The 18,699-nt window shown below is 34.7% G+C and overlaps 1 protein-coding gene and 1 long non-coding RNA gene across 7 annotated transcripts in view; one reads left to right on the forward strand and one right to left on the reverse strand.

Moving 5' to 3' along the window:
* Window positions 1-6,202, reverse strand: part of LOC114945185 (uncharacterized) — a 271,211-nt gene extending 265,009 nt beyond the window's left edge. For both annotated transcript variants that reach the window (XR_003822359.2, XR_014924587.1), the window contains exons 1-2: window positions 5,979-6,202; window positions 5,584-5,797 (exon numbers count right to left, since the gene is read on the reverse strand). This is a non-coding gene — a long non-coding RNA (uncharacterized LOC114945185). The remainder of the gene's footprint in view (window positions 1-5,583; window positions 5,798-5,978) is intronic.
* Window positions 6,203-6,596: 394 nt separating this feature from the next.
* Window positions 6,597-18,699, forward strand: part of LOC114945327 (uncharacterized) — a 67,196-nt gene continuing 55,093 nt past the window's right edge. Inside the window, exons 1-3 of one of the 5 annotated variants that reach the window (XM_029321479.2) lie at window positions 6,597-6,650; window positions 7,619-7,972; window positions 8,438-8,476. The gene's annotated coding sequence lies outside the window, so the exon portion shown is untranslated. The remainder of the gene's footprint in view (window positions 6,651-7,618; window positions 7,973-8,437; window positions 8,477-18,699) is intronic. The other 4 variants (XM_029321483.2, XM_029321482.2, XM_029321480.2 and 1 more) reach the window with 4 other exon arrangements.

Raw genomic sequence — 18,699 nt, forward strand, 5'->3', positions numbered from 1 at the left:
TTGTGTGGTGTTGCCCGTTATTTAAATTAGACCAATAAACCTAACCGCAGTCTACTCCTACGCCTCGAAAACCATCGCATTCGGCCGATCTGAAGCAAACGAAGGCCTGATTTGCGAGGAAATGGCATTCTCGCGCTCTCTTTTTCTCTTTCTCTCCCTCTACACGATTTGCCCGCTGCCCTACAGCCCGGATAAATTTTATCCTTGCCGGTAATTGCACCTACATCCTGCGCCTACGTCTGGTGGAAGTGTTCAACGATCGCGATAAACGCCCTTCGGCTGAGGAAATCGATCATGATCGTCGCAATGATAACAGCTTCGAATGATTCGGAAAAAATATTTTTGCAGCACAATTTTCTCTTTTTGTACTTGAAATAACAGTTACAATATTTATACATTCTAAGTGAATTAATATTATAATTATATTTTTTATTTATACACAAAATTAATTATATATAATTTCAAAATAATTAGTTTCAAAACGTGATATATATTTTTTGTTACCATTATCGTTAAGTTTCAGATTTATTTCTACAGAAGATTCTATAGAAAGACTACGCCGGTACATATTTATTGCATTTTTTCACCACGAATTTCCTTCACAGCTACTTAGCGTTCCTGTTCGACGTAGCGAGCGTAACTCGTATTTGGTTGTACAAAGGCAAATAGCCCGTGCAACAGCTCGCATAAACGGCTGTAACTTCGCTGTAACCTCGGTAACGTCACTCGTAACCCCATAAGGTACGCAACGATCCTCCTCCGTACGGTTTACACGTGCTCTCGTGTAAAGCAACGCCTCTTGGCTCATTGCCTCTTCGTTTTACAGCCACCGATACATACTTATATACACACAGATATATATATATATATAACTGTGTGTATGTATATATGTGTGTATATGTTTAAATCTACAACTTTGGAAGCTGAATTCCTTTCACTATTCGCCAAATTAGCAATTGTTTTAAGAATATCAATTAACTTTACGATTGCCGAGAGAAGAAGAAAATTTCATAATGACGCCATTTCACGAATATTAATCTATTCTATTTCGTTATTTTTCGTTTATTATCATCACGCTGAATCTCTCGTAGGTACATGTCATAGAATTATTATATTATTAAAAGTATTATTGAACACTAATTTAAACGTCTTCAATATATATGTATAGCGTATTTCAAATTGTACATTATATTTTATGAAGATTATTTTCGCTTTTACTATACCTACAAGATAAATAGTATTGTTTCTAAAGAAAAGTGTATGCTACATAAAACTATAATATAAAAATAAGTTAAAATATATGTGAATTCAAAACAATACAAAACTAAAACATTTTAGAAACATTTTCCTAGAGTTCTAGAGCAAAGGGATTTAGAGTCCCAAAGGACATAGAGAAATTTCAAAGTTTACTTTTAGTGAACTATAAAAGTTTTTAAACCATTTTAAACCGCTAAGATAGAAGTGTCAATCAGAATTGAGTTTTGACATCTATTGACATTTTTTTTTAATTCACATGTCAATGTGTCAATCATCAATTAATCATAAAAACGTGTAATAAAAGAATGATATTCAAAAGGATCTGTCATTGAAAGTGTAGATATATACATAATAGGATTATACTTTTCTCTAACAACAAAGATCTTAAATTTTCTTTTGTATTTTAAATGTTTTTAATTTTATTAAAATAATATAAGTACTATATAACATACATATATGTTATTTACTATTACTTTCTTCTAATTTCTCCATTTTCTCTATTATTAATTATGTGTACATATTTGACAATAATTTAAAAATGTTTAACTTTATTCAAATTTTTTTACTTTGCTATTGCAATTATATTACAATTATAATATAATTATACAGAGAGAATTTTAATTATAATTATGTAGCACACACGCATTTCTTCATGTAATTAATTGTATATAATGTTTTAATGTATATTATATTGCGAAAATAAATCATAGCCTACATATTTATGACGTACATAGTACGTGATTCGTATAAATTATAAATGCGAGTGTTGAACAGAATTCTCGGTAGCTTGTGCTTTAAGATGCGTAACGCAAAAATAACTTTCATAAAAAGGAATGACTATTTGCGGCTGGCTTTTTATTGCTTCTTTTTATAGGCAAGTGAAATGACTTTGAATTACCGGTCGGGAGTGAAATAATTTGCGCAAAAAATATTTCCTCTTCCTCTTCGTTTTCGTAGGAGAAATTGTTCGCAGAACTTTTACGAGAAAAAAAAAAGGGCTTACATAATTGTTCGAACCTCTTAATACCTTAAATCGTAAAATTTGATTCTTATTTTCGAATCTGGTGAATGCGCATTGGAGAGATCGCGATACGTTGATATTTCACGGAACAATGCATAATAGAACTATTATCTCTTGGTATTATTGCATCGTAAAATGTTTAGTGACAAGCCACGCCTCTTATAATCGTTCGCGGAAAACTGAAATTCCGTGTCCATATACAATTCCGCGTTCGCGATTCCGCAATGAACGCCGGCTAACCGAACTTTATTTCGACCCTTACCGCAGTTGCCGCTGTAATTATCCGCGAAATTCCATTTACCAACGATATGTAACGCAGACCAGTCGGTTAGGTGCCTCTTTGCGTACAGCGGCCAGAGCTAAACGCGATGTAACAAACTTATCGTTGCGTTAGCTTTCCGCGTAACGAGATCCGCGAACAATTTTGCGCGGAAGGTATATGCGATCGGCAACGTCAGCCACTCGAAAACACACGCTCATTAAATATTACCTAACTCGATTCCCGTTTCTCATCGTCGTCATCACCGGTAATTTTCTAAAATAATTTTATCGCTCGTCGTCGGGGTGCGTACTCTTTCCGACACGCCGGAGGCGTCTCGTTTGCGCAGCATCGATTTTGGGCCTCGCAAAGAGAGAGAGAGAGAGAGAGAGAGAGAGAGAGAGAGAATGACAGAGAAAGGGAGAGCGAGAGAGACCAGCAGGGTCATTTAATTGATCGACTATCGAGCCGGTCATCTCGCTGATGACTGTAATGATCGCCCCGGTTGGACCCCATCCTCTTTCCCGACTGTACTGGCAGTCCGGTATTTTCATTATCACAGGCGTACCCACATACACAGGGAAACGAGCCATAACGGCGAGGAACGGGTACCTGAGTGATGACGCGCGCGGCTGATGTACCCATCCGCTTTCATCCCCCGCTCATTTGCATATTTCGAGCGGACCATCAACAATGGCGGCGCGGCCTCGCCCGGTCAATAGATTAGCCTGATTAGCTTTATTAATTTAAATCGAGCGAGGTACAACCGCCTCGGGAGCGCGACGGCGGCGGCGGTTGCATGTTGGAACTGCATTTTCGAAACGCGTGACGTGATAAGACGCGGACTACGTTCCTCCTTGGCAAATTTAATATTTACAACTGTACATTAATAATTTGTCGGCTGAAAAAATCATAAATCGTCCGATCGGGTTCTTATCTGCTTGCTATATGTTTTTCTTGTTTGAAATTGAATTATAATAAACGTGGTAACAAAAATAATACTCATCAAATCTTTCAAGAAAATGCTCTTATTTGCACGCTTTGATATTCATGCTAAAGCGGCTTTCCTACAAACCCTTTGGTTAACATTAGAAAGAGCATTAATCACGGTTGAAAACTTATCAAGTATTATGTAGTATTAAGTATTAAGTATTTTTATTAAGCACAATAGGATAGGATGAGTCGCACCGTTGAAAAGGCGCGCCGTTGTCGGTAGCGTGCCGCATGCGGTGCATTGTGTTTGCATTTCACCTATTTTCCTTTGTTATTACCAACGCCAGCACTCAGCTACGTAAATATTTAGCTGGTAGTCACGTGTGTGTGCGCGCGGCAGTTTGGCCGAATATTTTTGTATAATGATTGCGCATTTGTTTACTTGCATCAGCGTCAATTTTCGTCGGAATTCACGACGCGTGGAAGCGTCCGGTTTTCACGGTTTTTATTACAGATCGCGTGCTCGACGATTTCGTGCGGAATCCCCTTTACATAGATAGAACAAATTTTTTTTTCCATCCCATTTCAGATTTGTCAGCTCAATACCGAAACGATCGTTACATTCTAATGTGAAATTAGTCGTAAAATCTATTTTTTATTTACTCTGATTTATTCGCATTTTATTTTCTTGTTATATTTGTTTTAATTATCGTTAATATGTTTTTTGTAAATATAAAGATTCAAGAAATTAAACATTAAATTAAGAATTAAAAATTTCAAAGAATTAAAATGATTCAGAGAATTAAAGATTTTTTTCATTTATATTCATTAATTACATTTTTTTTATTTTACACTATATACTGACATTGATTATGAACGTGATTAATGTTCGCGATTAAATGTTTGTCAAAATTGTATTTTCTTATACTTTCATACTTGTAATGTCAGATATTTACTGTTTAAGATATTATTATAATTTTCATCGAAATAAAAAAAAATATTTACATAATCATAATGTCTTAATTAATTGTAATCGAAGTTATTCAATTGCTCGATGCAAGCAGTATATCATGTCGTACGTGATAATACTGAAGACGCGCTCATCTGCAACGTCAATCAAGACAGGTACGCGGAAGTTCAGCAAGGAATAGTTAAATGGCACATAAACAGTACAATAGCCAATATTGGCACAACAGTCACGGATTAAATACGTGCGAAATGCCTCACAATTCTTTGGATCTATTAAAAGTTGAATGCATACCGCATACCATGGAATGCGAATCGCGTTGGAGATACTGCAAGCATTAATGATAGAATTTCACAATATACAGAATTTCACATTGAAATAAAGCATTCAATATAAAACAAAATTAATGTACATAAATAAATATATTTAAATATTTTAACGTTTTTAATACTCAATTTACTTTTTTTTAATTCTTAATTTTTAATTTTTTAAATTTGTTAATACTAAGCAATTTAATACTAACAATAAGCAATAATTTTGAATTTTTACATGTTAATAGTCTCAAAAAGTCAGAAAAAGATTTAATCGATTTATTAAATATAACTTTCTCAAATTATTTTAATATGAAAAATAAAAAACAATTTAACATATTGATTCGACGCACAACGGCAGAGTTGAATGGCACAACACATTAGGTATTTTATAAATATATTTATATTGTGTATTATTTAATTTATATTAAAGATATTCAATTAGTAATGTTCAAAACAACGAATATTTGAATATTTTAAAAAATAATTATTTTAGGCAAAAAATAATTATTAAATTTAAAATAAAAACTTTTATAAAATGTAATAAAAATCTAATTTTTATAAAAAAAAGTTATCTAAATATATTTTTCTAAATATTAATTTTGAATAAATTAAACAAAAATTGAAATATTTCATACTATTTTATATTATATAAATCTGTTATATGTGTACATAAGAATATATATTTAGTATTATATTATATATATTTTTGAATGTAAATATTCTACAAATTTCAAATGAAAATCTAGAATGTTTGTTAAAATTTAGAATATATATTTTATATATATTATGTTTTTATCTATCACATTATATATTTGTGTAATGCTAAACTTACTTTACACGATGCTCCGCCGTTGCCCGATTATCTCTCCGGGTCCTTTCCTCCTCTTTCGTTCATCCTTTGCTGCTTCTTCATGGCACTCACTCGCGAAAACACGGTTAACTACGATTACGCATTAATGAATAATAAATATAACATTCGCGCGACATTGTACGTCACTCCCGATATTAATTATACGCAACGCGTTCTGCATTATGTATCGAATAATCTGAAATACATATATTACATTATACATACACACACATATATTTACGTAATAATGTGTTTAATATGATATAATATAAAAATGGCTCATCACGAAAGAAAAAATAATCGAGCGATTTCTTCAAGCTTACAAGTAACAAATATTAATAATATAAATGAAATGAAACAAATATTAAATTACTCACTAATGGATTGCTCCGTTTTTAGATGCATCTCCGGGTCTTTCTTCGTTCGTCCTTTGCTGCTGCTTTTTCATGGCACTCACTCGCGAAAATACAGTTAGATACGGTTAGAGGTACACGATTGCGCATTCATTAATAACAAATATAACATTGGCGCGGCACTGTGCGGCACTCCCGATATTAATTACACGCGATGCGTCCTGCATGTGTACGCGATAAGAAATATGCGCGGTAAAATGGCGAAGAAAGACGCGGGAAAGTGCGATTGCAATCAACACCTGCCAACCCCTAGGATTGCACCACCAACTACCAATCATAGATATGTTACATAGATATAGATGTGCCATCTCTACTTTAAGCCCGTACATTACGCATTGAAGATTGAGATTAAAGATTGTTTAAACACACACACACACACACACACACACACACACACACTCAAGCCAAAGAAATTTTAATTCCTTTTATTCTAATTAGTTAAATTCCAATCTTTTTAATCTTCAATTTTCAATCTAATCTGATACGGGCTTTAGCGCTGCGCGTGTCACTCGCTCGATACTTGCGAATAATCGATACTCGCAACTAATCGATATACTCGCAACTAAGTTCGCACGTCACAGCACTTATTGCGCCGTTCCTCGGTCATTTCGTCGTGTCTTCCGTTGGCGCTAGGACGTAAGTAACCTCGCTCGCATGTATTGAAATAATTACATACATAATCTCACATTTATATATATAAATAAATGAATCTACGAGTTGAAGTACGAAAAGGAAATATTCGCGGAATGTAATATCCGGAAATATTGCATTGCTTCGCCAACTATTCGCAATAGATTTTGATCGAATTAATCACGTAAAAACAGCGCGCGTTCTCTCTCTTTCTCTCACACATACACACAATACAAACCGATGCAGACATCGAATTTTTACTGCGCGATTAACAATTATCAAAGTACATTGTTAAATACGATTGAATCTACTAATTAAATGTATCGGAAAACTATTCGTCAACTCTTTCGACAACGTTTTGACCGAGGAATGTGAAAATATATCTTTATTCCGATACTGCGCACAGTGGTTAACTAGCAGGGATGGCCAACATGAAAGTATTCAAGACACTCGTAGGCATGAATACTTGATTTTGGCCAACCTGCTAATTGTGCTAATGTTACATCGAGTTATGAAGGTAATTAAGTAGTGATAATAGTAAGAATCAAAGATTAGAAAAATATAAGTTAGGAGATTTCTAATCCTATTTGTTACGCGCGCGAGTGCACGATTATTCAGTGATTATGTGTATTTAGTGATTATTTAATTATTGTCAATTTAATTAGTGTGTTCATATAAAGCAGTCGGTATTATTTTCGAATTTCTCGGTTAAAGTATTGTCGCTGCAGAAAGAATGAAGTCGAATAGTTTTTCGCGATACATTTAGTTAATTAATTTATACGAATGTATTTAACGACATTTTAATAATTGTCAACTGTGTAGCAAAAATTAAATTCTTGTACGTATAAAATCTATTAAAGTGCGGATTTCGTTTTATTTATTTGATCAGAATTTATCGCGTGTATACGAAAAAGCGACGAAATATTTTCGGATATTACATTCCGCGGATATTTACCTTCAATTTTAACTTGTAGATTTATTCATTTAGATTATAATGCGAGATGATAAAATTGCGAGTTTACTATTCGTTAGCAGTGATAGCTTCGCCACGATGAGTAGCGCGTCAAGTTGCATAATTTTCAGTGTCGAATAAATCATAAATATATGCGATCGTTTTCGTGTTGTTTTCCCATAGTAATACTACACATATAATATGTGTTACGTACCATTAACATTGGAAATGCCGTGCAAAGTGTCGCGCAATTGTCATATATTTTTATGATGTGTTTCACTAATTAATACGCGACCGTGATTATCAATGTTTTCGCGAGTGAGTGCCATGAAGGAACAACAAAGGAGAACAAGAGAGGAGAAGGAAGCTCGAGAGAGTGAGCATTATTTATGATTATTTAATTTAATTTTGTGTGTATTTTTTTTATGCACGAGATTAATCGCGTTTCTTCGTCTTCGCGATAGAAAACTATGTTTTGTATAATAAAATGTATGTATGAAATATTATATGCATTGTGAAATTTTATTTTCAAATATTTAAATTATTTATACATATAACAAAATATTTATAATAATTAATATTTTTTGTAGATAAAATATTGCAAAACAGTGTTTAAAATCTGTAATCATTTAAATTATTTATATAAGTAAAAAGAGAGAAAAAATTAAATTTTTATTTATCATATTTATAAGTCTAATTATTTAAAAACTTTTTCTGACAATTACATAATAATTTTTATTTAAAGGACGAAAAATTCAATTATAATAATTACTTTTTGAAATGTTATTTTATTTTATTTGGATATTATTTTATAATTTGAATATATATTTGTATGTTACAGATCGACTGCTGTGCACTACAATTATTGTGCATCGTACCGGTGAGTGCTAAACTAATTTTTATTTTATACACATTACACACACATATACAATATACATATTCTCAAATAAATTTGCGATAATTATATCAAATAAATTGATTGGAATCTTTTTGTAACATAATAATTAATATACCAAAATTTTAATTTGCTATTAATATCAGTAAATTTTGAATTTCTGATTGACAATGAATGTTTCAAATTTTAATGAATTTAAATATTCTCATACTTTTTTTAACTCAATTATGGATGTTCCAGTTAAGTAATCTTTATTTCATTATATATACATGTATATGTTATATATGTGTCTTGTCCATTATTTTTATACATTTTAATTGCTGTATTCTGTTATTATATCCATCTTTGATGAAACATGCGATCAATTTTACAATCGTTTTAAATATGAAAACCGCAAACTAATTACGTTTGACGAATAATAATAGGGAGAAAGGGCGTTGTTCTGCCTTCTAAAAAAAGTTTTCAGAATTAAAATCCAGCGCATATCCATAGAAAAATATATACAAGATGCGCGTGCGTTACTGGCGCAGCAACAAAAATTATTTACTCTTCCGCTTCTTTTCCATTCAATCGCGGAACGGATTATGCGCGCGCGAATAAACGATGAGAAGGCCGGATTAATTTGTCAGTGACAGCTCGCAAAATTCGAACCGATGTCCAGGGTACGTTGAACCGCGCGCATCGAATAATATCGCAGCAATCATATTACGAAACAGGCAAATACGTCAACGCAACGTGTATACACTGAATAATGCATTGTTGGTGCAGCTAATGCACGGTCAGCTACCGTACGGATACCATCCCCGTATAATTGGGAGCCGTGTTTGCGAATCAAAGTCATCATCGGCCGTCATCGCGGGCGTGCTGATGAAACGAGCAGACGGTAGCACCTCCCGTTGAACAAATACTGTTTCCGTGGGCGAAGTTTAAAAGGTCGCCGAGCTTCGTCGCTCTTGATTTACCACAGAAATCGCTTTATGCGTTACGCGATATAACATAACGATTTTCGAGATTTTTCGTATTGAATTAGCTACATAAAAATCAAATATATTTTTAGGATTCTGATAAATAACATTCTCTTCTTATACAATAAAAATATATATATATAACAAAGTGAAATATAAACGGAAAATGTAGCTACCATAACTTTAACGTTTCTATATTACACTGGAAAATTAGTTATCAAACCTAAATTTTAGCTATGAAAGCTAATATTTTTTAACTATAGTTAAATGAGAATTCTTCGTTAAATTATAGCTAAGAAATATTAGTTATCACAGCCAAAATTTAGGCATAATAATTAAATTTCAGATGTAATATATAGGGACAACTAAAATTTAACTATGGTGGCTAATATTTTTTCCGTGTAGTATAGAAGACTTTCTCTTTCTCTCTCTGAAAATCACATGTGTATTTTCATGTGCGTATACAAGCAGTGCTTTCGAAAAATTCATAAACTCTCAATATTTAATAAACTCTCAGATAATATTTCTTCCAGTCCCCGCAATATTTTTCGAATAGCCCGACGAGAAATATCGTCCTTCCGTCGTCTTTCTGTGTCTTTCTTGCGGTCCTTGTTATAAAAGGAACCATGATTCCCTTCTATATCTCCGTACGACATTTGGACACGGATAGGTGGCAGGACATACAATAATGGTCGGATGAGTTTTATAGATGCCGCAGCCACCATCCGGTCCAGCATAAGGGCCAATAAGAGGTGGGTCGCGTCTTCCTTGGCAGAATTTCACCCAGAACGAAATTACATTCCGTCAGCTCTCGGCCGCGCGTGTTCAAGATTTTCCCTCGAGCGTGTGCGTATACTCGTGCGTGGAATGCGGTCCACACGAGAGAGAAAAGAGGCTTCTCGAGACGGCATAAAAGTCGTCTGCAATTAGCCAGTACGATTTCCCCCGACGCTGCCTCGAACGTCGTCGATTCTGGAAATTTATCTCCATGACAAAAGAGGAAGTAAGGGCGGCCGACTGACTCCGGGAAAATTTATTCGAATGCCACGAACGATTCCGCTGGAAATTGTGATTCGGGTCTAAATGAATCATTCTGGTAGTCGAGGAGGTAAATTGCCGGAATAAAGCAGTCGTGTTGAATATACTATGCATTATAGTAGCAGTGCATGATTTTACAGATTTTCAATCTCTTGCGACATATGGAATATATTTCGATGGATTTCTAATATCCTATTTCTTCAATTGAAATCTATATTTTTAAAGACTATGTTATATTATTCAATTCTGCAGAAATGTTTTTTGAGATAAATATTACGTCACACTTAGATTATATTTAGTTCTTTTTTTTGAGATGTTATAAATATTGATGCACAAAGATGTTGTCGTGGACCGATCGAGATTTTTCGATAGCTACGCCAATGATGCGCGTAAACCCGGTAGCAGGTCCCCATCCCACACCTGCGGCTCAGCCCCTGCCTCTCATTATCCCAACCTGATCTTTCGAAAGATATACTCGAACTTTCGTTATTTATCACGAGGTTAACGATCAGAATTTTTAAAGACTCCGTTTGGGAACACCTTCTCGTATTAACCTTTATATCAATATCATGAGATTTGTATATTGCGTACATCTGTAATCTATATATACAATAAAAAGCAATATTTTATTTTTATATTTTATAAAGATTTCTTTTTGATTCTTTTTATATTTTTTGAAAATTAAATCAAAAGAGATAGTCTTAGTGTAAAATCAAAAGTTTTAAATATACACAATTGCACAAGACTTATGATTGAAAGATATAACACAGATATTTATCGCTTATACATGTATATATATCTTTTTATCTATGTTTATTTAAAATTTTTAATGTTAAATACATAATAACTATTATTTAACATTAATATTTAATAATTCTTGATACATCACAAAAAAGTAGATTAAATACTTATTTAAAATCTTAAATATTGTATAGAGAATATTTTATGATTAAATTAACATCGGTTCAATCTTTTTCTCGGAGAGATCGTGCAACATCGGTTTAATCTTTTTCACGGAGAGATCGTGCAACATCACGGTCAAAATAGAAATTACAATCCGCCTCCAGCAACCGGAATCTGGTCGCTTTCTTACCTTCCTTTTCGACTCCCTTTTCGTTCTGGTCAGAGAAACTTTTATTCGGTTATTTTATTCTCTAGCACCATGAACAGGATCAGCCAAGCGGGAAACCAGTAGCTACCTTACCAGCTTAGTCGGTGACTTGAACTGGAGACAGGTCCGAGACTAAACCCACATGTGCGTTAATAAACTGTTGCCGTCTATAATATGTTCTAAAACCTTGACGCAGCACTGAGACCATTTCTCCTTTTTTATTATATTCTTTTCTTCCAGGAAAAAAAACTTTATTAAACAAGAAGGAAAAAAGAAATTTTTTTTTGATGAAAAAGATATGAATTTTACATTATTTCTCCGCTTTCCCTTCAATATAATTATAATTTTCTGAAGAGTTAGTAAAACATTTTTTTTAGAATAGCTGAAATTCTTATTAACGTAGATTTTATATTAAATCTTTTATCGAATTTATATCTCTTATTTAATTCTCAATATTAACTATAATGACATTAATTTCCGAAATAAGCTTTATTCTCATTACTTTTATTTGCAGTTAACTCTTACTTGGAGTTAATTATCATGTGTCAACGTGGTTAACTCTCTCCCGAAAGGGCCAAAAGAAACGCCATACGAACTTATTAAACATATGCTCGCGTTTTTCCTGACCACGCGGCGAACTCCCCTCGACTTCGGAATGATAATAGCTCGTAATCCGTCTAGCCGTAGCGCTACAATGATTAGGGTTGAGGGTCGGGAGTCGCTTCCAAATTCACCTACGGTGGGGTCGAGGCCGGGGCGCCCAGTATATTCTATTTGTATATATCGTGGTCCTGGAATAGAAAACACCATATGGTGCACGCAGGTGTACCCGAAGGCGATTAGGACCCGCTTGCATGAATTTACATTAATACGCTTCAGGATTTACGTCGTTTACCGGATTTATTATTTCGTATGTGATTCGACATTTTTCGAAACAGGTAGAGCAGTTTCTGCGTTATACCCCGACGTAATATAATTCATCATATAATTGTTTCCTGTAATTGTCAAAATGATTGGATGACTCTTGATTTGATTGGACGACACAATTCTAGCACTTAAAATATTGAAAAAAAAGGGAATTAATTTTTCTCTCTTTTTTTACGCGGGAAAAAGATTATAAAGATAATAATCTGATATAATATGAATGAAGAAAATTAATAATTGTATAACGATATACTATTTCTATAAAAATCATTATTATTAAAATTGATTATTTTATATATATTTAAGTTATTTTATATATATCGTATATAGAAAGCTATATTATTTGATATGTAAATAATTTTATATTCTGAATTTTCTTGTTGGTCAATAATAAAATAGAATCGTACAAATTTATCGAGCTATTCGAATTATCTACACATCGCGTCCCCCCTTTTACTTCTCATTTTCACTTTTGATACATTATCTTAGGAAAAAATTCCGGAAACACCGTGTGGTCCTCCACGCAAGATGACGTCACGCAAATTTCGGGCCAGCAGCTTACACGCGATGCCCACCTGTGCGCGCGTATTTTAATTTCGCGATCCCGCGGGGAGATTATCGGCACTCGATTAGGATCCTCGTGGATGCATTCACGATTTCCATTAGCATAGATCTATCGTAGATCTTGCATAACAATTAGACAAGGGACATTTGCATACATGCATATATGTACGTGCATGAGTAACTATAGGCACACGTGGTCGAATTCACAGCGCGTGCTCTTCTGGTCTTCTTTCTTTATTTTTTCTTTCATTGGAATTCTACGTTAAAATATTTTCGGAAGCGTGCAGTTCCTTTAATTTAGCATTAATTTATATTTTTTAACGCTGTTAACTGTTAAGAATAAAAAGTTATAAAAAAACTCAGATTAAAAAATGAGTCGAGTAGTGTTACGATATTATTGTCAAGATGTATCTATACAATTATATATTTTTATATAAATTCTCATATACCTATATGATCTTTCCAATCGTGCAATTTGGTAATAATTTTCATCATCGACCGAAACTCGAGGATAAACGTTCCATGCTTCTGATTCATGGCTGCGACACCCTTTAGAAAGAAAAAGATTACACCATCCGAGTGTGCACACATTTACATGGCGTAACGGGAAGACGTGAGTCAGCTCAATTTGCCGATGAACTTGCCGTCTGGAGGAGCAGGTATACGGAATCGGTCCGTATACCGCAAACATTACTGGTGCGTGCGGCCAACCGCGTTAGTGTGCGTTAGTGTGCGTTAGTGTGCGTTGCATGTACATCTGTGTGAGCGAGCGCGAGAGTGCTACGATGATTGTTATTGCGTAAAGTCGTTTGGAAACGACGATGGAGTGGCAATTAAGCCCGGCGAGTGTCGGGCGCCAATCCGATGCAATATTTCACCTGGACGCCTTATGACGTGATAAACAAAGTCATTACCGCGCGCGACTCGGTGAACATAAGGCGGGCGAAACTCATTCATCCACCCGTGAGTGAAAAATGATCAAACGCAAAAATCAAGGTAGATTATTGTTTAAAGGGACCTGACCCCTGCGCCTTGATATTATGCTATCGCGATCATGCGTTGCACATCATTAAATATCTATCTATACCTACTTGCGAAAAATTTTTATTCTCTTAAGAGGGAAAGTAAAACTGAGATATCAGAGCTACCATATTTTCAAGTAAACTAACTCTTTCTCTCTTAAAAATATGTAGATAGAAATAAATGTGATTATATATATCAGAATGCCATTTTACTTACATTAAAAACTCGTTGAGGTTCATATAATATCATAATTATATAAAGTAGGTATAATAAAATCATAATTACATATATAAATATATTATATTTTTATATATGTAATACATATAAAAAATATATAGAATAATTATATAATTTTTGTATTATACGAAGAATCATTAAACATTTTTTTTCAAAATACTTGATGATGTCGACGTTTAGATATTGATATTCAAATAAAAAAATTATTCCCGACGTGTCTGATATTAATTTTACGCCAATGTTGGCACATATTTTTCTCGCAAATAACAATGAGCGATGATTCCTTCACCTTTACGGGGATCAACGAAGGAAGGAGACGATTCAATCTGGCTCCTCGATCGTAGGACAAATTCGTCTAAAGGGAGGATCAGCTGTCACCGTTGATGAGCAAGGGCTCTGAAGGGCCAAGGATGCGGGGTATGTTTTATATAGGAAGTCGTGGCAAGTCCCGACATCTAGACGCCAGTGTAGAAGGGAGATACGCAGGATTTTATGTCCCGTAACTCCCTCGGGAGCCCCACGTTTATGTTCTACCCTGTCATCATGATGTCCACCTACACGCCGGACAAAACAAAACACTATCCGAGCTCTTTTTCTCCGTCTCTCTTTCTCTCTGCCCTCCTTCCTCCTTCCATCTCGCTGTTGTAATAGAAATTCGTCCGCGACGAGAAAATGCCACGCATTTCTGCGAGAAGTGTTCAAGCTCTGACTTTCATTCTTTCGCTTTTATTTCGTCAGGGCGACTCGGGAATGCCTATCGACTTCCCTCGTAGATGAGCGTATCTTAATTGCGATTTTAGGTCGATTGATATAAATGGTGTTCAATCTTAATGCAAACGAATTGACATATAATGATATAATTATTTCCAAAATATATTTTTTTGAAAAGAAAAAAGTTTAACAAAATATCTGCTATAAAAATTTATCCCTTTTCAATTGTATTATTAATTATGTTCATTACTTAATTTTATATATCGTGCTCAATAATGTTTGTGCAATTGTATCATAGCTTATTTATTCGAAATTGCATAATGCTTAGTTTTAAAATTTTTACTTGACATGTTATATCTTAATAATTTCTGTAAAATTAAATTTAATATTCTGTTAAACTTTTTTCTTTTTAAAAAAATATATTCTGCAAATAACAGTATCACGACCAGTTTACTTTTACAATTAGATCAAAGAAAAGACGTCATTATGTAGCAATTCGTTCGCATTAAGATAAAACACCATCTACCTGTATATCAATCGGTCTAAAATCGCAATTAAAGTACGATATACCTGTAGATATTAGTATCATTTACATTCGTTCTCTTTACACTAAATGTTACGTCGACCTGATGTTTCATGCTCGCATGAAATATATATGTCCTGTATTTTCTCTCGTTACATGATTGTCGTGTTTATACATGTCTCAAACTTATCTTTGCACTTTATTCATCATATTTATGCATCGACATAATAATTGACGGTATATTGAAACGATCATATCTTACAAAAAGCACTTCGCTTATATCATTATAAAAATTGCTCCGATTTTATTCTCAAGAACTGGTATGATTGTCCCTCCTTCCTCTTTCTCTCTCTTTCGATATTATAAAGCATATATTTATCTCTAAAATAATACGTTACCGAAAACTACCGCGTATACTTTTTCTTTTATATGATTCCCGACTTGTTCTCTGTCGCTGGATTGGATTATTATTATGTAAATTAATATACGAATATTGGTTTTTAAAGAAAACACGTGGGTGTAGAAACACCGTACTCGTATATTAATTTACGACAAATTCTATTCTCTTAAAGTATAAGAGTACACAACGTGCCACACGTTGATAGATTTACCGTGACTAATCTTTCATATATCTTCATCATCCCATTACTACTTCTAGCTACTTCGACATTATTGTTAGCACTTCGAAATAGGCACGCGATTAATCTCAATCGCTACCGTGATTCAAATTTCCGCATTGCGAGCTCCGTAAAGGCACGTAGCGCTTAACGTTATGTCTTATTTTGTCCGGCGATTCTTTTCCATCCGTTCAACTCTCGTATCTATCGTGTGTAACTGTTCATTTTATTATTGCGCGTATTTTTCGTACATCGGTACACGATGAGATTGTTTTGAAAATCGCATTGTTTCGCAAAAATCGCTGCCGAAGATTGTAATATCTCGGTACATATATATATATATATATATATATATATATAGAGAGAGAGAGAGAGAGAGAGAGAGAGAGAGAAGAGAGAGAGAGAGAGAGAGTCGGTTTCTCATCAGATCGCGTGAGTGGCAACGTGCAGTGAAATTTACCGCGAATATAAAGTGACCGGAGAAAAATGCAGGAATCACACGGCAATAAGTCTCGAACGCAGTAATGCGCTACGCGTGATAACTATAAAGTTAGCGGGTGCAAAAATGATTATTATCGAAATAACTTGAGCCAAGGGGGCGTATATCGTGCACGAGATTTTATACGTCTCATTTCGTTTACGGCGGGGTAGCTCTGTTGTTTAGATATGCGTGTACATTTTTCCGCGCAAATCCGCCGGATTTCCGCAAGTTTTAATTCCCGCTTTAAACGTTGGCAGGCAATATACCGCTTCGCATCCTCTTGGCACGGGCTTTCGCTTAAAATTTAAGAGGCTTTCCCGGTAATACTGCGCTCTACGCCAGATTTCACAATCACAAGCCTCGAAATTATGATAATTTATTATTTAACCGAAATACAAAAAAAATATATATTGTAGTTAAATTTTTGTTATATAAGTTAGAGAGAATAAAATAAATATTGATCTGCTATATATTTCCAAAGCGAAAATGTATATAAATTGGCAACAGCGATGTGGATCATCGTCCATATCAATCAGTCCGTCGTATCGATTACAGTTGCAACATTACGCTCGTCGCAAATTGCATTCGCTGTTGGATTAAATGCAAATTTCGGCCGCAATTGGCTCGGCCACGAATTACAAATCGCGTATTACGATTCCCGATGTGTTATTCGACCATAATTATATCACGTCGGCCTCATTAACACCGCCATTCCGGTTACGTCTCTCGCGGCAATTTCGAGACCACGCTCGAGAAAAAAAAAGAATTCTCGTCTCGCGAAAAAGAGAGAAAAGGATGAAGGGATACGACGGAGGTATCCCATCGGACACGCTCCGCAAAGTATTTTATGGAAATCACGGCCGTCATTAAACATCGCGCGGATCGTGTTACCGATGCAAAGTAACAGCGACGAAGTAAAAGTATGCGCGCGCGCCTTATAACCCGGTCGGCGCATTATGCCGCTCTGCATTGCATGCAGCTATAATTTATTTCGTATTACGATCCTCGCTCGTACATCGAAGTGCCCGATGATCCCCAGCGAATCGCCGGCTGTCTCGAGTCAATAGAATCGCGCCGCGACGCGTAGTTTTACGATCACGGGGTCAAGAGTCGAAAGGTGTGTCACTCGAACTATGGCGCTAATCTAATGACCGATAAATAACAAATTTAAAGCGTTCACGCATCTAGGGTGCATCGAACGTGAATTTTCGTTAAGCTCAGTCAAACATCAAAGTCGTGAGATATACGAAAAAAATGTATATACGCGTTTTACTTTGCTTTAATCAAATAGAAACTGCGCTTCTATTTTTTTATTATAATTTATATTTTTTTAAATGATTATTTTTTCATGAGATTGACTTATTACGAATTTTATTGAATTATACATATATTGCATTTTCGAAATGAAAACGTCTATTTTGACATAATTTAAGCTTACTGTACCGGAACATATATTTCTTCAGTTAAGAGTGACAAGATAATTTTGAAATGAAATCTTATGTCATCGCACTTTTACACGCACGAAATAACGCTATTAGAGGGTAACGTTATCTATATACACAACGCATTGTGCCGTATATTTCATCGTATATAATAACAAACTCACATCCGGCAATCCTGATGGAATTCGGGGCGGAAGAGGAGAACACGGATTCAAGCCCGCGTTCATCGTTATAACACCTGCGATAATCGCTGATGCATGTCGCCCTAAAATCCGAGACCGTCACCTTCGTAGTCGTAAAACTGATGAGTTATTAGTACGTTAACGAGCGCGGTGCGGCTCCCTCCATTTATTTCCGATCTGCTCGTCGGAGAGAATATAACGGGCAGATCGTTTCGCCTCACGCATTGTCCGAAAAACGGTGCGAAATTGAGTTTCGAAAGAGGATCAGATATATCACGACTTCGTATGCTGTACGATCATAAAGGACGCTACGATGTTGACACTCCCATGATTTTCGCAATGAAAGAATTGACGAGTAGCATCGTCAATCGTATACGTAAAGTTCATTAA

This window comes from Nylanderia fulva, unplaced genomic scaffold, assembly GCF_048542155.1.
Source record: "Nylanderia fulva isolate GAGA-0341 unplaced genomic scaffold, ASM4854215v1 Scaffold2, whole genome shotgun sequence".
NCBI classification, from domain to species: Eukaryota; Metazoa; Arthropoda; class Insecta; order Hymenoptera; family Formicidae; genus Nylanderia; species Nylanderia fulva.